At 41.4% G+C, this 20,744-nt stretch overlaps 1 pseudogene; it reads left to right on the top strand.

Annotated features, from left to right (window-relative positions):
- Positions 1-2,010: 2,010 nt before the first annotated feature.
- Positions 2,011-20,724, top strand: LOC119726856 (annotated as a pseudogene).
- The last annotated feature ends 20 nt before the right edge of the window (positions 20,725-20,744 follow it).

Here is a 20,744-nt window from a genome sequence, read left to right as displayed (position 1 = left end):
CTCGATGGGCAACGCACTAAAATATAAAATGTAAAATACAAAACATATTAAATATGATGTAAAATATGCCCTCAAATTTTACAAATCAAAGCATACTGTGCCATCACTTTCCTTCCAGTGAGAGAGAGAGAATGAGAAAAGCAAGAGATGACACGCAAAGGGAGTCATTTCAAACAGTTTGCAGCAATAAAATTGATTGTTGTTTTAGTAAAAAAAAATCTGAGCTCAAGTGCTGGGCGTTAAACTTGAAGTTGCTGGTAGATCATCGAAACGTTGCATTCTTTTGCTGCGATTGGTATCGTCGTTTCACGATTTGCTTTGAGGCGATGCATGACTGATGTATCCGGTCATGGTCGTACGCTATACTAGAGTCAGTTTAGCATAACATTTCAAAGTATCACTTACTCAGAGATGATTTTATGACATTGTGTATTGCCATGTCAACTGCGAGTTCCCAAAAAGTATCTGTTTCTCCGAGAGGCCTGCGAAAGTATACACTGAAATATTGCCTGGGTTAATTTTACCAAAGAAAGGGTGAAAACAGGAACTACCCAAACTTGGGTTGTTCTATAACCAATTGTTTAAGTTAGAATTTCTGCTCAATTCAACCAAAACTTGTGGTCATTCAAGACAACATTTAATTTGGTCTTATATGACTAGAACTTTTGGTTGAATTTAACCTAAATTATAACCCAAACAATTGGTTATAGAACAACCAACGTTTGGGCAGTTCTAGTTTTTACCCTATCTTTGGTAAAATTAATCCAGGCAATTTTTCAGTGTATCTTTGTATGACTTTGACATCGTTTGGTAGTGGTCTTCGAGGGTGTTAGTTGATAACTGTGCTCTGCTGAATAGAAAATATACTGTAGATTTCCCCAGTAAAAATATACCGTGCTAATGGAAGCGAATTTATTAGCTTTGCTTCATCTATAGATTGTACTTCAAGACTTTCTGATTCACTTTTGTTTGTACCCTAAATATGGCACCGTAACCGCGTCACCATTTTGCTTCAAAAATATGGCCCATGCGCCGTACTACGTCCCTCGGATGTTCAAATGTAGAGGAAGTTTGCAGCAACTGCGTATATGCGTCCAGCTTCTATGCACATTTTACCCACTGTTTGTGCTTACTTGGCTGGCCTTCTAGTATGGCAGATATTGGACTGGGCCTTTGATGATACAAGCATCATGATGGCATTCGGCACACAGTCAGAGTATGTCATGAGAAAGATATTTGGCTATAAGGCTATCGCACATTTGTCCTTTGACAAAATAGAGGTGGAATATTAAGCAATGTCAGCCACTTTAACATTTCGAAAATTGCTTTTTGTTCTACTTATATGTTTTTCAAAGGACAAATCTGCGATGACCCTATAGCCAAATCTCTCTCTTAATACATACTTTGAATGTGTGCCAAATGCCATACTTGTATCATCAAATGCACAATAATATTTCCCCTACTGCCCCACTATTCCACCATTATACTGGGACCCTCCAAAGCTCGCTTTGGTATTTGACTCAATGCACACCCATTTGACGTCTGCAGAGCTACACAGAACGTCAACATCGATCTGTGTAGGGGTGTTGTTGACAGCCGCGTGTAATGGCCTTCAAAATTGAATGGGTGCGCTGATGACCGAAGCAAGTTGGACTTATTAAAATGGGTCGCTTCCAAGTTGTAAAGCATTGAGACTTGTGTATTCAACCACTTGAGTTGTGACCCTGATTATGGTATTGTTCAACGTGACCCTGGAGTTAAAAAGGAAAAATGGAATACCAGAGTTTGACAATGCTCCATTCGTCTGTGTATTAAAGAAAAAGGGAAACTATGGACTCAGATAACATAGAGTGTTGTAACAGATAGGCCTACTAGTAAACATAATCACGTTATCACACAATAGGCGGTTTGAATTGTGTTGGCAGAGGGCAACCGTGACGTACCGTGCACGCTTCGGTGCCGCTTTTGACTTCAGAACGAGGCCAAACACTTGTAAATGTGTCTATGTACTGCAAACGGGGTGCGCCCCGAGTATTCAGTGTACTAGAACTTGGTGTTTGGCTGCATGAAGTACACGCGCAGGGGTGTTTGGTAATCATCAACGTTTCTATTAAAGTAACATCCGACTTGCCCAGGTTAACTCCCGTCGAGTACTACGGACGAAAGTTCTTGATATCGGCAAAACGTTTGCGCGAAGTGGAACATTTTGTACCGTGACTTCATTCTCGGTAAATTTGTGGTCCACCGTGCTGACACCATGGGGAATAATCCGTTAAAAGCGGCCAACAGGCCGGCCGTGGATTTGAGCGATGGGAGCTACCGTACGCGTGGGACGGACAACCCGGTAAGTCATGTACTCAGCGGCGTATGTATCCAGCTTTTGATGTGGGGGTGGGGGGGGGGGGGCAAATCACAAGTCTCAGTCACCGGCTTTTTCAGCATTTGATGTCGGGCGAGGGGGGGGGGGGGGACATAGGCGTCGCCAGGATTTTTTCTAGAGGGGGCAAAGTCAATTTGTATGATAATACAAAAATCAGAGAAAACGATAACATCAGATAATACATCGACATCGTGCATGTGCTGCCAGGCTGGTCATTAGTCTGTTCATTTACATATTGCGCTAATTAAAAAGCGTTCCCAGGTTCCGGATACACGACCATCTCTTTCTTAGTTTGGCTTCCAGATTCACAATAACAAAATTACAACACCGTCTGCAAATGGTGCCTGACTAAATGTAGTGCAAAATTAGAGCCCAGAGAGGCCACATAAAGTTTATAGCCTACTCGATCGTAAACCCATCTGAAGACACGTTAAAATTGTGCAACAGCAGGATTCCAGTCAAACCAATGAGTTGGCGGTTTTGAGACATCATCTTAGGCCTACATGAAACAAAAAAATTGTTCATTTTGCCGACGCGCATGGCTACGGCGATGCGCGTGCAGACCAGAAACCGGGGACTTTTTGGGAGGGCCTAAAGACTCAAGGTGGGATCAGAAATTAAAGGAGAAAGAAACACAGAGAACAGATGGCAATTTAGCTTTTACTTTTAGTACGTTAATTTTAACCCTTGCAAATGCCAGGAAGGGACCTGAAAAATACGGCAAATTGACATTCACATACTACCTTGCCTCTCCCATTGTTTTATTTTTCACAGCCGGCCCCTATAGTACAACTTTAGATTTGGCAAAAAAAACTGTCAAAGTTTCATTTATTATTTCTCAGGTAAGAACACACATACACAGAAAATACAATACAAACATTTACGGTAACATGCCAGTGTAACAAAACAAACAAACCAATGTTGATAACACCCCTGAAGGATTGCCAAAAGCGAACTTAATCACTATCTGGTGGCATCCAGCTGACTACAGCAAGGGTCAGCTGTGTCCAGGTTCGACTGCTTTCTAGTCAAATTTAACTATGGTGTTTTTATGAGTGCATTTAGAAAAGTTAATAATTATAATTATGAATTGCTATGTATCAAGAACAACTAAATCCCACCAGGCATGTAAGAAAGACGTTCACATAGAATCTCATTTTGTAGTTTTATACTTTTGGTTAAAGTTGGAAGTAATCATGCAAGAAGGTAATCCGATTGAAACGCTAGCTTTCTTTGGAATTGACCTATCGCCGTTTGCGAGTTAGCCACGCCCCTTAGACAACCCTAAGGAGTTTTTGTACACTCAGTTTTGTTTGTCTCAGATTTTGCGCGTTCCGCGTCCCTTTGTACATCATGTAATTGGACAATATTTCACAAGCTGCGTTGACGCGATTCTGACGCGATTCTACCGCGATAGGTGAAGTTGATTTTTTTTTTGATTAATGACCCATGGTGGTCACCGTGTGGTTTTATCCTGAGTTCACGTCACGGCCACTGCTAAAGACAACATACGCACCATGTTTTAGTAGGCTCCTCCCACTAGGAAGTTCATGCGACATTTTTCATCAAGCTTTGAAAGCGTGTAAACAATTTAACGTTGCTTGCTTGTTTAAAAAAGAGCTATACACAGCTATGGTAACAGATACACAAAGATGTGCATCAAGTTGTGGGGGGGGGGTGAAAGCTGTTTTCGTTTCAATTTATATATTGGACTGCTGTATTGGGGCGATGTCAATATCAGATTTTGTCTAAGTTCACCGACGTAATTTCATAAGCACTGCATACTCATTGTATATGTACATTTGGCAAATTTACCCAATATTGAAAGTAGCCCCCGAAAGAAGTACATAAATATGTACCGAATAATTGACTCATGCGTACACGGGACAGTATATTTGTTTTTCTCTATTGAATCCCCCCCCCCCCCCCCCACTGTTTAATCCCAAAATAATGAACCACGCACAACCACATGAACTGAGAAGTGAATTTTTTTTTTTTTTTACAATGAAATAGTATTGTAATTAGAAGATAAAGGATTCAGTGAACTATTAAGAGATACATGTAGTTACATTCACGGTATGCCTGGGTAGAGTTTAACGGCAATACCCTAACAAAGTTCAACAATAGTTTTTCTTGTATAGCTTGACAGGTTTTTTTCTGCGTGCTGTCAATATGGTTAAATCTCTTGATCCTCAAAATACAAAAGACTGTGATTGAAACGCGTGAACAGTTGGAGTTTGTGTGCCCTGACCTCAAAGTTCACACTTTCCACACGAGGTAAACACTTTTCAAATGATTCTGTGATATCAGTCTGCAGTTTGCAAACAACAATAACAAAGTTTACATTTCCCAAACATGATGAAGACAATAAGATGTTATTTTAGCATTTCCGATCTACTAAAGAAGTTCCATCAAGGGGTTATCGTGCAAAACTTGAATAAAAAAATCAACAAAACGCGCTCAACCTTCTTTCAATGTTGTATTTTGACTCACATAATGTTACGTCAAGTTGTTCAATTTGAGATAAACATACCAGAGTAGAAAGCACCCAGAGAGCGCAAACCTCCGCCAAGGATAAACAATTCCCCGCCATATTGTCAGTGCACTTAAAAGAAATACTCGCATCTATGTTGGATAATCCTTAAAATAATCCTGGATCCAGACCCAGATCCGGATCACTTCTTTAATCTAATCGATTTGTACTTGTGCCAAAGACCACCCCTAACAGAATTCATGCAAATCCGTCAATAACATTTTGATTTATCTTATTAACAGACAGACCAACCAACCCACCAACTAACTAATCAGTCCGGTGAAAACATAACCTCCTTGGCGGAGGTAATAAGACAGAGGTGGATATAAAGTTGGTATTTACAAGTTGGAGCTTTCAGAAAAATGCCCAAACATCATTATGGCGTGGTTGTAATGTTGCGCACAGACTTCATTTTCGTTGGTACCCGCTATGATTTTGCACGCATACCACGGATTGCAATCCTTCCTGACGTGAGAATCTCCAAATCAAGATACAGAAATATTAGTTTCTTTAATAATATATCCGTATTGCGTTTTCAGACAAAAGGGTTATAAGCCTAATCAAAACGGAAGGCTCCGTTTTCTGATAATTACAGCATTTAAATTTGAGCACATCTCAGATTTCTTTGTAAAATTGGACCACTGGCCGTGACCTTCCATAGCATAATGAGGAATAACCCCCACCTTTGACTTTTCTAGTTATGTACATCATGTTAAAGCGAAAATCATTGGCTTTCCAATGATGCCAAATTTATTTCTGTAGCTGAATTTATTCCAAAGATATGCCGCAGGAACTTCCACATTGTTCCGCCAATCGTTGCCAAACTTATTTTGAGAAAAACGGCTTGGAAAAAAAGAAAAGATACGCATTGCGCCGCCAACGGCAGTGACAAACGTTCTTCAGTTTTTCCCCTTTGCTGGGTATTTTTTTCTCCAATATAAATGCTTAGTGTGAATCTTAGATACCTTGACTTCTCAAAAATACAAAAACAATCAATATTAATTTTGACATGATTTTCTGCTTTATCCGACTTAAGGCGTCGATTACTCAAAACAAACTTTTGGGGGACATTTATTTTGCCTCAGTAGGTCACCGTGTTTCTTACGTTCGGCCGGGTAACGTGTGCTGACGCCTTTAATACGGCACCGTCCGTGTACCCGCGAATGTGCAAAAATGTACAAATAAGACACATGCGCATCACTCAGTGTTTTTAAAACCGGTCTTCGAATGCAAAGCTGTAATAGGCCTGCTCGAGTTCCATGAAATATGGCCGAATAAGCAGTTCAAGCCCACGTCGTGTTGCACAGGATCAATATTTACTAACTCCTGCACACTATTGAACGATGGCTAAAGTGTCTTTCTTTGGTGTAAAGGCTTGCAACTGACGTGTGTGTTTTCGAGGACATGTACTGTAGATGACTTGTACAGTATCCCGCCGTTCCCAGGGTTATGTTTTGTAATTTAACCAACATGGTAACAATTATATTCCTCACATCAAGGATTTCCATTCAGTCATGGCTACGCTCAACTGGAGGCCAATTTGTGAGACTGCATACAATTTTTTTGGGTTGAAACAGTTTTCTGCATTGGATATCCTTCACTGATTGCCCTGGATTTGACCCTAGATTGCCGTGACGTGCAGGGTTTTTTTTCATTTCAGCAGAACCTGTAATTGTAAAAGACTGCTGGATTTACAGGGACTGCGATTGAACTTATGCTTGAAATGCACTCTAAATCTACATGTATTATTTGTTTCCCAGAAATTTTGATTTAACTTTATTTATTTCTTATTTTCACTGGGAAGCCTATTCAGTAGAATCCACTGGTAAAACCCCAGAATATTCTGAGGGAATACCACGTAATCAAGTAGGGATTGAGAACCCAATGTATTTTGCCCAGGCAGGAATCGTACCTGGGTCACAGCGGTGGAACGCGAGGAAAACGCCTGACCCCCTGATATGGCGCACACGATTTGGTTTTGGTAAATCCGGGTCCGGCTCAAAGGAAACATGCAGTGGAAATTCAGCTCTTCTAGTTTTCATGCACATAACTATGTGTTGCAACAATACATACAAGATCTTAATACTTTTTTTAATTCATTGAAAGTAACAAGAAAGTGGTAGTTTTTCAGTAGGGGCCTATTAGCAAATCCTTTCATCAAAACATGTAAGAGGGCGCTATTTTGCTTTTGTCACACAAGGTACTCTTTGTCAAAAGTGCATGTGAACAGTACAAAAATTAGTCCTTCAAAATAACCAACAAAAAACTTTTGAAGACATATAGGCCACTTACTACAGTGTATTGTCCAAACAAGCTCTTGAACATGATAAATAAGTAAAAAGTGGAACTTTCTCCAAGAAAATCAAGAAAAGTTTTATATTTATTTGTACACACAGCTATAGAGACACTACTGTTCTGCCGTGAATGACACCACGATTTGGCTCATAATATGGCAATTTACATTAGCATAAAAAATAAAATGTTGAAATTTCTCCCTTTTACTGCTACAAAGGAGGTGAAAAGTCATAGTCACATGACACGCAAGGTGTTTTACATGTATTAAGCTATAAAAACCCTACTACATGCTTCCTTTAAGTTCGAGTTTCAATTCAATTCAAAGCCAAAACAGCGCCCTACTGTTAATTGTCACTATGTTATCTCAAAAGAAATATATATTGGCTCTTCCCCACTGGCCTATCGAAGGCGCTGGTAACTTCTTATAATGTTTGCGCTCCAACTTAAAACAACTACCCCAACTATAGTTGGTACACTCCCAATTATAGCGGTAGTCCCAACTAATAGTTGGGGCATGCCTAACTGTGGCTGTTATGCCCAAATATAGTTGGTGCTGTCCCAACTATAGTTGCGATACTAATAGTTGGGGCACGTCCAACTGTGGCACACAACACAGTGGCTTTTGCCCAAATATAGATGGTGCTGTCCCAACGATAGTTGCGATAGTCCCAAGTAATATAGTTGGGGCATGTCCAACTGTGGCAACACAAGTGGCTTATGCCCAAATATAGTTGGTGCAGTCCCAACCATAGTCGCGGTAGTATACAAATACAGCATGGTTTGAGAGGAAGTAGTGGGAATTACTGGTCCCGAGGTGTAGGTCAGCTTGACTACCTCCCGACGCGAAGCAGAGGGAGGTAGCCAAGCTGACCTCAGCGGGATGACGTCACCTGGGCGCGTATCACTATTTTTTACTTCCCGGACGCGCGGCGGAATCAGCCAATGACGTGCTCCAATGTGATCATGAATATTTATGAGGTGTAGTAATCTAAGCTATAGTTGGGGCATGTCCAACCATGACACCACAGTGGCTCATGCCCAACTTGAGAAGTTCTTAGTTGTTTCTTATTTGTTTACAAACTCTCACCATGCTCTGACCATCGTTAAAGCAGCCACATTTTTTTTTTTAAGTATCATCCTTTTTTTTATAATTTGAAGGGAAGTACGGCTTTACATTGTCCCTGGTTTTTGGTCGTGTATGTTGTCAAGTTTAGCCTTTTTGATGGTTGCATGACATTTCCCAATTTTGGGTGGGGTGGGACGTGCTCGAATTTAGTGTGGTCCAAAACGACTTTACGTAACAGATGATCGGTACATTTCAACCCATTTCAACTTTGCTGATCATCTGCGCGGTAGTTTGCGTCAGTGTGGTTTTTCGACGATGAAAATGTGCCTTTTAATAATCTGCGTTGGGGTCTCGTCTGCGACGCTCTTTGTATCTCGTATAGTACATCGATATCCGGTTCGTAAATGACTTCGTCATACACGCGCACTCACCTCTGATTACAAGCGCCCATTGGCTAAACCCGCCACTTTGTACTACTTCCCGTTCACTGTGCAGCAAGGGCGGATCCAGAACACATTTTTTTTGGGGGGGGGGTTCCAAAAACAAATGTTGGTCCCCCAAAAATTGGGTCCCAAAAATTACGGTGTGGGGTTTGGGGAATTCTTTTTTGGATTCTAGATGCTCTGTGGTGCGATCTGAGGCAATTTCTGACCAAGTTGACCAATTTGTTTGGAGGAAAGATGGTGGTGTACGCAGTGCCTGCCTTTACTGCGACGTCACTTAAAAAAAACCAATTGGGTTCGGGTTTTTTTTTTTTGGGGGGGGGAGGGGCATGGTCCGCGTTACCTCTCCCCTGGAACCGCCCTAGGTGTGCAGTGGGTGTGGTTTAAGTTGAAATGACGTCACACTTACGAACCGGATGGAAACTTGGCCCTGTGTACCGACTTTTGATGTGAATCGCGATTGACTTGTGATGTGACATTGCGTATTTTACTCTATTATTTATTTAAAAATTATATACGCTTGCAAAATACAGAAACAAAAATTAACATGTTACAATTCAAAACATAGAAGTAACAGAAATCGATACACTCAATAAAAGCAATCTTTTGATAAAACCCCAGCCACTACATGAGGGTAAGATTGAACGGGTGGCCAGCACCTCTTCAAGACCATCCTATCAAAACTATCCAGTGATCTATTATCAGCCCAAGGGTGGATCCAGGCAGGTGGGGAGTGGTTTTGGTGTCTAACCAACCAACACCCCCATCCTCTTTTTCAGATGCTAATCATTTAAATAATGAAAAAATAAAACAAAATTCCTTACTTTCTCTGAATAACCTTGTTACTCATTAGTAAAATATCTTGATTTATTGCTTCAGGCCTGCGATCCCTCATTCAACCTCTCCCTGTCCCCCACTTGAACAATCTTGGATCCTGCACAGCAGCTCCACCCTGCAACAATTAAAAATTTACCTAATGTAACCTAGTGGTTAAATAAATAAAAAAAAAAAAATATGCCGACTTATCCTGCCGACTACTATGTGATTATGTAACTCAAGGCATGCTTTACATTGTGAGCTCTGCTACAAGTATTGTCGAACTAAGAATGTTTTACACAAAGAGTAATACATGTACACTGTATGCAAAAACGAATAACTACTAGAGTAAGTGATCAATCGACACGTGTAGGATAGATGGTTAAATGAATTATGACGCTGTTTCGTTTTTTGGGGGGGGAAACCAGGTTGACGTCCTTGAAGGAGAGGAAATCAACGAAGAAGGCCAAATACCAGAAGACGGCGAGATAAAAATGGCCGACCCAGACATAGACCGCCAAGATTCGCGAGCACCGCTCAAGGACCACGTGGCCGCTCAAGATGACGACGATGTAATCGTGGACGTGACACCGAGCGGCGAGGCCGACGGGGCAGACGAGCGAGTCTGCGGCCTGGGTCCCTGCCGGCCGCGCGCTCTACAGTGGATGGCCGGTGGACCCAAGGCCTTCGCGTTGTGGTCCATGCTGTATCTCCTTATCAAGACATCAGCCACCGTCTACTTGGGATCTGTCGTCTATACCATTGAGAAGCAGTTCAAGTTGTCCAGGTACTTTATGCAGGTGGTTGTACTAATCAGTGGCGTTACTGGGATACACTTTACGGGGGGGGGGGGGGGGGGTAGCTATGGCAGTTAGGGGTGGTCTATTCTTATGAAACATCCTTTCCTGTGAACACGACACCAAATTACTATACAACATATATTACCAGATATGGTACGGCTTGCCAAGGGGCAGTCAACCAGTTGGAGTTGGCTCTTTAATTGTTTAATTATGAACAATAATTATACAGGTATTCAATGTAATTTAACAAACTCCCGAATAAACCCACTGGATTAAAAAAACTCCAGAGATAAAACTCCATGGGCAAAAACTCTGGAAAACCTTGTGGTTGCCAGCGAAACAAAACGTTTCGAACGTTTACACACAAAGCTATTTTTAAAGCTGATCCATTCTCAGTTTGTTCCTAACTGAACTGAAGTCGCAAGCTGGAATGATCCCACCACGCCTTCGCCTCGTACGTTCTATGCACGTTCTTTCATATGCAAATTTGACACGCCCTTTCTACCCTTACGCAACACTGCCTCGCGGAATTCATTCCTCAACCGACCAGAAACATTTTGCCTGATATATAATTCCTGAAGGTCTTGAATGGGTGACAAGGGGGAGGGGCGTTGGCCTAGAGGGGGGGGGGGTGTCCTCATGCGCTTACTTATACAGCTGGTACTAATGTTCCTGTACTAAGCGTAAACAGATATTTGGGTATTTATTAAGACAGTCAAGTACTTGTCATACGTCCCGAAGATGTAAAGTAAACACGTCGTAGTTGTTAAATATAAAGGTCTACACTGCTGCTTGTTTCTTCCTTTGCTATTATTCCTACAAAACACTACAAAACTTGGAAGGAAGGAAATTTACTTAAAGCACTAATTGTTGCCATTCCAGTACCGAGTCGGGTGCCATCATCATCCTAAACGACGCCTTGGACATGGCCCTGGTCATCTTCGTGGCCTACTTCGGAAACAAGGGTCACCGGCCACGCATCATGGGCGTGGGCATCCTGCTGTCCGGGCTGGGGATCTTCCTGTGCGCTGTGCCGCACTTCATGTTGAAGCCTTACACCAACTTGCCACCTGGGTGTAGCACCAACGAGACGACTAGCCTGGTGGACTACTGCTCGGCCGACCCCACGAACAAGGCGGACCCCTGCCAGGTTAATTATTTTGTTTGTTTTGTTTCCATTCATACAAAACATGAGGCATGATATACATATCAGTATGAAACGAAATGAAATGACACGACAAGGCACGACATTAAAAATACAAGACAGGACACGACACGACATGAAAGGACACGACGACGGGACACCACACGACAAAACACGGCACGACGCGGCATTGCACTGAAAGACAAGTAATGTCCCGTTATTGCACGGCTGGACACAACAAAGCAAAATAATGTAGTAATAATTGTATCTGTGAAAAAAAGTAAAGAATTTTTGAGTTGGAGTGAACTCCACAAAAAGAGCCTTGTATGGCAGTCTTAAATTAACATAAATGTATGAAATATGCAAGAATACAATAATCCCATTTTCTTTTCTACAAAAAATAACGCGAAGTCCCCCCGTGTTTTTGCTTAAGGAAATAACAAATATACAAAGATTATACTTCTTGTTGCCTACGGGCATGAACACCATTTAGGAATAGTACAATTTAAATACTTGTACTTGTCAAAGTATTAAGATGTTTAACATGTCATGTCTCAAAAATGCAGTTGCAGTAAATTAACAAGTTCACTCATAATACATGTATACATAGATTATTTACTGAAGCATCCAATCTTTAAAAGTTGTGGGATACCATTGGGAACTTGAACGCGTTGCCGACGACGCCTGACGCTCACACGAAGCGCAATCTACTGACCATACACGGAGTCCGTTGAAAGTGTAAATTTTAATTTAGGGGAGCAGGTTGGCCTAGCGGTACTTTCCTCGTCTTCCACCGCTGTGACCCGGGTTCGAATCCCGCCTGGGCCAACACGTGGATTGGGTTTTCAGTCCCTACCTGATTCCGTGGGTTTTCCCCAGAATATTCTTCTGGGCTTTTCCTCCCACCTCTAAAACTGTAATTTCTTCTCATTGTCTTCCCTCCACAGGTTTCTTCAAGCTTGCAAGCCACAGTGCCTTTTGAGGAATCCTTGGTTTCATTACTAGAAATGATTAATAATAATAATAATTCGTCGTAAACAATGTTTCACATTGTCAGGTGGAATATGAGCAGCCTGGCTTCAACCCCGTGTCGTGGCTCATCATCGGGCAGATTCTACTGGGTATTGGCAATGTACCCATTAAGCCGCTGGGGACCACGTACATCGACGATGCGGTGGGAAAACACACCACTCCGGTCTACATAGGTAAATAATCTTGGTCCCGAAGTTTGATATGTCGGGATTTGGCCACATTTTTTTTTTTCGAATCCCAAGACATTTAGATCACACACGTTTCTGTACAGCGCTGTGATCCAGCCAATCTCCTAACGACGGGCAGAGTATACTGTCCGAAACCTCGAGTTTTCCCTGTGTTCTTTTCACTTTCAGAACCTCAAAAACTCACAAAGAAATTTGTCACATGGTACTACCGTAAATCCTTATCTTATTGCAAAGGTTTAAAGTCACTTTAACCACTCAGGTCAAAAAGTCCATGGGGACACGAAATTAACGTTGACAAAGTAATGCCTTCATGACAATCAATTGGAATGGCTCGTCATTTGACTTCAGATGATTGACTTCAAATGTGATAAATTGTCGATGGTTTGTATTTTTATAACACTCATTTTGAAAATACAGATGTCTTTTAGTTAATGAGTTAAATCACAAGTTAGGTCACAAGTACACGCCTTTGTTGCAATTCACTCGGACGGCTTGACCACAGACTTAAGAACAGTGAGGCCTGTGCTGAATTGGTAAGCCTCCTTTATTTGTTGTTCGTTTCTTTTTCCGCAACAGCCTTCCTGTTCATCGCCGTCTCGATCGGCCCTCTCATGGGCTTCTTGCTGGGCTCGGCCGCGCTCGGTCTCTTCGTAGACTTCGACCGCGTCGCCCCAGAGGACCGGCCTACTGTGCCGGACACCGATCCCGGTACATCGGCGCGTGGTGGCTGGGCTTCCTCTGCATCGGCTGCGCAGTCATGGTGCTCAGCATCCCGTTCTTCTTCTTTCCTCGGCACCTGCCCAAATCCAAGGAGAGACTGAAAGATGAAGAGGAGGCGAAGGTAGGAGAAAATAACCCGCCATGTCCAAATCAAACCTAAATAACTCATACTTTTGAGTAAAGTGATGGCCCTGCAACGAAGCCATATTAGGGGTCAAAACCGATTAAATCTTAAGTTGAATCATGTTATTCCAAACCAGTTTTTTATCTATTTCAAAATTGTATATGAAGTGAAGTTGCTATAAATTGCTTTGATACACGTGATGCATGCTGTTTGAAGTGACGAGTCGCCTTCATTTGCTCAAAGATATGGCCTTTGTCTCTCATACACCCGAAAATGGATGAAGTAGCTTCGTGGCTTTGGATTAAATACCTCTGCGGTTTTTTGTTTGTTAGGCATCTCTCCTAGTGGTTGTTTGTTGCAGATTTTAATATTTTAGCCAGTGGATCGCTTCTTTTACGCGAACAACGCCAAAGTTGCCAACTTGCGGTGACAACCAAATCCAAAGTAGCGTGAATAACAAAACTTATCGTTTTCAATCAAAGTCAGTCCGAATATTTGAAATTAGCTAAAATTGTATTAAGTGATGTCTCGGCTGCTTCGTGTTTTTTGCTATAAGGAGAAGGAACGCGAGGCGAACGAGGACGATGGTATACAGATGAAGTCGCTTCCTGGGGACGAGGTGAACGGAGACGCTGGGAAAGAGGTTAAGGAGGGGTCACAGGTGAAGGAGAAGGGCCCGATACACATGACATTCTTTGTTGCCGTTAAGGGTGAGTTGAATAATTTATATTCTCACAAAACGTTACAAGGAGTCGTCTGAGGAACAGAAAAAAGCCATGCTCACCCATGTTATTTTCGCATCGAATTCCACACAAATTGATATGTGTCCTTTCAGCCTGAGTTCATCAGCAAGGAAATAATGTTCAAACAAAACAGAATAGACATTTGAAAGAAACATTAATGGACCCATGGGGAATTTAAAGTTATCACATGAATTCCTGGCAACATTATACCCTGACATGTCCCTGGAGTAATGACGTACAAATACTATACGTCATTCAAAATGGGGATCTTCCTAAGAAGGCAAACGAGCTAAAAAGGAAACTAAAAGAATTTAATATACCACAGAAACAAAGCCGAAGTTATAAGGATGTAAAAAGTAATAGAGCCTGTAAACATACAAATAGTGGCGGTAACACCATGAAAAGACAGGCGTCATGAGACCATTATCAGTTTATACGAGTCGCCCATCTTCGTATCAACTTAATAAAGAAGTCATATTATACCAACACTGGCCGTTCTTTTATACCAACACTGGTTTCTTTAACACAGCGACTATGTGTTTTGCTTCTCTATAGGCATGGTTTTAACCTACTTGACGATTGTGAAAAACGTGGCGTTGCTTCTCCTGTGCTTCTCGTCGGCCATGGAAGGCGCTAATGCCGCAGCTTTGGGCGCCTTTGCGCTCAAGTATTACAACGTGGAGTTTGCTGTGTCTGGTTCTACGGCTTCTCTTCTTGCAAGTAAGTACATACACTGATGTTTATGACGGGGCACCCTCAAGCGTTTCGGTACATGTACAAGACACAGGAGAACAACTTGGCAAGTTTGTAGCTCTTGCACAACCCTTATGAGCCTAACTTTTAAATAAACGGGTAATTGACAGTGTTCTTAACACAAACATAACCTTTTTTTTGGTTCATTAGTTGCCGTATTCCCGTTCAACTTAGTCGGTTCCTTGGTGGGAGGCTTCATCATCAAGCGCCGGAAATGGTCCCCGGCAAAGTGCGCCCTCTTTCTCCTGTTCGGGGACGTGGTGGCCATCATTGGCGTGCCCGCGTTCTTGTTGATGGGATGCGAGACGCAGGCTATCCCAGGCGTTTCCGTACCATACGCACCGCCGGCCCCGTACAACGTGCTCTCCACAACACAAATGTGAGTATGAATTGCTCGTCATTTGGAAAGCGCCCGATTTCGACAACTTGCGATCGGGATTAATTATTTTGCTTTTTTTTTTTGCTTATAAATTCCCATAGACACCAGTGATATATTCCAATACTCCTAAAAAATACTCAGAACTCTCACAGACGTTCAGGCTGCACAAAAAAAAATGACGATCGACATGTCGCCTTTCATTTACCTTTTAATTGTTGGTTTGACGTTTTGGAGATCACCCAAAAAAGACTACCCTTAAAATATTTCTCAAACTGGAAAAGTAGCTATTTTGAAAAAAGAGCCCTCCATAAAATTGCTAAATAGCGCCACTCTGAACTCAATTGACCTTTTTTCGTTTTCAACCAGGCCCGTGACCCTTCCAGACTCGTACCAATTGGCAATGTCTGCCTGCAACGCCAACTGCACCTGTGGGAACGAGGACTACAACCCCGTTTGCGGCGATGACGGCCTCACCTACGTGTCGCCCTGCTACGCTGGGTGCGAGGTGGTCATAAACAGCACAGACGACCTCGGCAGGGCCGTCTACGTAAGTGACCTATTTGTTCTTTCCACGAACGATAGAGGGTGCCGTAGTCATTCCGTAAAGCCGTCTTTAAACCTATTACATTCAAAACCACGTGACTTTGGTAAAACAAAAATATTCATTTCAACAGGTATTATCAAGAAGGGGCCACTTTCATAACCAGAAAAGTTCTATTTTGTACAGTTGTGGTCTCTGATAGTCACAAAGAAATACATAATCGGAATATTTACTGAACATAGTCCAACGTTTAATCAAAGGAATTAATTTAGAAGAGTAAATATCAAGTGCACACCTGGGTTTTTCCATCTATAGTTTCCCAGTTTACATCATAATTTTTGAGATACGGCGGCCATAATAGCAGGGCACTTGTTTTTTTTTTCTGGGGGGGGGGGGGGGAGAGTATACCCTATTGGACAGCACCTCGTGTATGTTGTGGCCACCATATTGACTTTGTGGGTCTCATAATTCCAAATTCAATTGGATCAATTATATCAGGGAAAATAAAAGATATGAACCACATGACAGAATTTACTATTTTACTTGACTTCACATACACGAGATCTCGTGAGACTTCGCCAAATCTCGGGGAAATATCTGGGGATTTCAGTACGTTTACCTCACGAGATCGCACGAGGTGCTCAAATCTCGCAACCCCCTCCCCGTCCTTCTCTCGAGGAATGCTACTGCAGATCTCATAAGATCGAAATTACATGAAATCTCGAGAGATCTCATTATAACGCACGTTGTATCACGAGGTATCACGAGGTATCACGAGATCTTTTTCCTCTTCGCAGACCTTCGAGGACTGCATGTGCATTGACACTATGAGCGGCTTCAGCGGCAACGCTACGGACGGCGAGTGTGAGGCGAAGTGCCAGGCTTGGCAGATCCCTGTGCTCATCATCATCAGCATCATACTGACATTCGCCGGCGGTCTGGGGCAGAGCGGACTGGTGCTCATCACGCTAAGGTACCTATATATTTAAACTACAGGGCTGTGCAAAAAGAAGCAAACCCACTTATGGCAGGAATTTTAACCTACTTACTGAACTTATTTAAACTGTTTTTTTTTAATGTAGTGAAGTATAGCTCCTCATCCATACGTGATGAAAAGAAATCTTAAAAAAATCGCAAATATAATGTTATTATGCTAATTTGAATACAAGTCACCAACATCACTTTTGTCCACTTGTAAGTCTAGTGTAGTGTTTTTTTGTCTTCAAATCAAGCTCTGGAGCTCAGTCAAGCGGATGGAATATAAATCTGTCCGAGGACAAACACGTTTGGCACATGAAAGTTTTAAACTACCGTACGTATCTCAGAGACAAAATATGCATTTGCAATCACTTTTTTCGTCACTTAATTTTAAAGATCGATATTTTAGTACCATTAAATTGAATTTTTTGAAATATGCTCAATGAGTAGGTGAAAATTGCTGGCTAAGGTGGGTTTCTTTCTTGTTGTACCACCCTGTAGTCAGGGTAAACTTTTAAAGGAGTCAAATTCTTCAAAAGAATCACATGTGTGAATGCTCAGACCAATTGCAACTGTCTTGTTTGCGACAATGTCAGCGATGATGATTACGACAATTATAATGACGTTAACGGCGAACAATATTGTGACCACAATGATGACAATATTGGCAAATAAGAGACGGTGGTCATTTTGGATAGAAACGATGGTAATGTGTCGATGACAACAATGGTTATGGCGGGGGAAATACTGATTGGGTTGAAGCTGGTTCACAAGTAATGTATCGGTACTTTGGAATGATTTCTAGGTAAAGACAACTAGCTATACCCTTTTCTTGATTACAATAATTACATGTATACCAATGGTCAAGCCAATTTCTTTTCCTTCACAGAATCGTTGACGAGGATATGCGATCGGCAGCCATAGGTTTCCAGTCAGTCTTCTTGAATCTTTTGGGTAAAGTATACTATACTAACTATGAAGTTTTATTCCAAAGATGTGCTGGACATTCCCCAAATGCTGCTGGTCCCCTTCCCTGTTAAGCGCGCTCAAGCCGCCGCCGTGGAAGAGGTTGCTCAAGACAGAGGTATAACAATATAAAGTATTGCTGGTTTTACACGCTATTTCTTACGATTTTCACGCAGGTTTCTTCCCTGCCCCGATCTACTTCGGTGCCTTGATCAACCTCGCCTGCATCCTGTGGGCTTACGAAGGCGACTCGAGAGGCAACTGCCTGGTCTACGATAGGGACAACATTCGCTACGCTTTCCACGGCATGCAAGGGGGTCTCAAGGTCATGGCCTCCTTGTTCTTCATCGGCGTTTACCTGAAACTCCGCGACCCTAAGGTATGACGTTAATAAGCTTTCGGTAATAAGCTAAGCTATATCGGACACAGGTCAGCAAACTAATAGGCCCAAAAATTGCTTTCACGATTTTGCGTAATGTGGATATATTTTTTGGCCCATGTTAATAATAATGATAATGTCCCATGAAATATTCCAAAATACCATCTCAGCTCCCTGGGGAGTAGTCAGCTCGATGCTCGCAAGGAAGCTAATTCAATCACAATAACCATCTCTGCCCTCACAGATACCCATTTACTCCTGGGTGGAGAGAAGCAATGAGTGACAAAGAGCCTTGCCCAAGTGCGCACGCATCGACCCCAGGATGGACTCGAACCACAGACCAGTGTCCTCAACCACGAAGCCATGTTCAAACCGCCCAAAATAGCTAAAATAGCCCATATTGCCGAAAACAGCACCAATCTCCCAAACCGCCCAAATAGCCCAACTCGTTGCAAAAATAACCAAACTTGTCGAAAATTGTCCATCTCGGCGCTTCAGACACGCCCTAAAAAGCTAAAGTTAGTAGAACCACCAAGTTGACCCAAACCGCCAAAATAGCCAGAGTGTAGAATGGGGATTAGTTGGATTTTAAGCTGGTGACATGCGTCGCCGGCAAATTCGTCTGAATGAGACCCTGAAGTCGCTCCGTTTTGCAAAGAAGAACAGGATTTATATACTTTCTTTAATATCAATAGCCCAAAGATAATTTTTACGGCTTAATGTCTTTCCTTGAAAGCAATTAGCCTCATAATAATTTTTAGGGGTAATCGTCTTTTGAAGAAAATATCACACAAAGAAAACTAGATTACTTCAACAGAGGATATATGGGAATTGATCGCTTACATGAAATTTGAAAAAAAAAAGTTCCCGGTTTTAATATCAATAATGAGTATGACTAACTATTGTCCCGGAATTTCATACTTTTTAACCAACCATTAAACGTTCCGACCAAACTAATTGGCTGTGCTTATTATTGTTACATGTCTCATTGAATTTTTAATTTAAACAAAGGGATTCGTTTTTCCTTTTTTTCTCAGGGAAAATCTAAGGAGAAATCCCCGACAGAGGAGAAAAATGAGCAGATTACATAGATGCGAGTGCCCAGCGGAGACCAATCAGAATTCTCCTATGATGACTTCATCTCAGGCTCCATCGACAGCGCTGGTTGGTTAAACAACTGTCATTGACAATGTTCATTTTGGTACGCATATTATGTAGATAAATCACGGTGCAGGGACTCGGTCGTCTATGAATACAATCAAGGTTTTTTTTTGGCCAGTTTTAGGGGAAAGAAATTTGATCTGAAATGTATCGATGCTTGTGAAATTGTTTGATTCTTGCTTTAATTTGGAAAACATGTTTTCTCATTTTCAGTTAAGTTTTCTTGCCTCTTTATTTTCAAAAAGTCATGGTTGTAGATTGTTCAACTTGAAGGAATAATATAACGGCATTGTATATACGTATGCATTCACTTACAATATGTCAAAATATTACCATTTTGACAAGTTTACTATGTAAAACACGCAACAATATTATGAATTGTTTTTGTTAAATTTTATATTACATTTACATTTTTACATCCAAAATAAATTGTGTGCATTGACAACCTTCATGTACATAGGTTTTAAGGGGGCAATTTGTTTTGCATTTTGTGTGTACTCTGTGGCATTTTCATGTTAATACTAATAATGTAATCGTTATGATTAATCGCAGGTATAGTTTTCAGAGATATAGTTTTCAGAGATACAGCGAAAGAAGTTTGTTAGATTTAATGCTTGGAATATATTGTAAATCCCATTGGACCCACCTATGTTGAAAACAGAACTAAAGACACCCGGTTCGTGAACAGAACATGTGACTGGTGGTTGGTGTATAGTAACGATATTTGATATAACAGTTTATTGGTGATACCTAAAGAAAAACCTTGAAGATTTCAAAAAATCTGCACGAGGCACTTCTGTGAAATCGGTGTCTCATTTGATAGAATTTTCTGTATACTGAGCGCCCTCTGCTCAAAAATATTGAGGATTAAATTGACTTGTACTGTATTTACCCGCAAAGTGCGTGTTTAGTTATCGTTTACCACATGAGTGTGTTGTTTCTATATAATATAAAAAAATAATTATGAATGTATATCCAGAAATATCCAGACTTCTGGCAACTTTTGATTCTGAAATAGCTGTAACATTGAGGTTTCTGCCTGAAATAACATCACACTTTTGCTTACGAATATGTAACTTCGCAGTAGCATAAAAAAACACATAAAAACCTTGACAATGGCAAAACTAAAATTGAAAATAAAGTTTAATATGTGTATTTTCAAGGATTGCATTAAACAAAAATTACATGGCATGGGTCTTTTAAAGAACAGGGTAGAATTGCCTTGACTCGTCTTCAAGTTTAATAACTAAAGTAAAATAAAAAAATAAAAAAATTGACGTATACTTGCGGGATCTTTGTTATC

This window comes from Patiria miniata, unplaced genomic scaffold (assembly GCF_015706575.1).
Source record: "Patiria miniata isolate m_02_andy unplaced genomic scaffold, ASM1570657v1 HiC_scaffold_1, whole genome shotgun sequence".
Taxonomy (NCBI): Eukaryota; Metazoa; Echinodermata; class Asteroidea; order Valvatida; family Asterinidae; genus Patiria; species Patiria miniata.
This window is presented reverse-complemented; position numbering and strand designations above follow the sequence as displayed.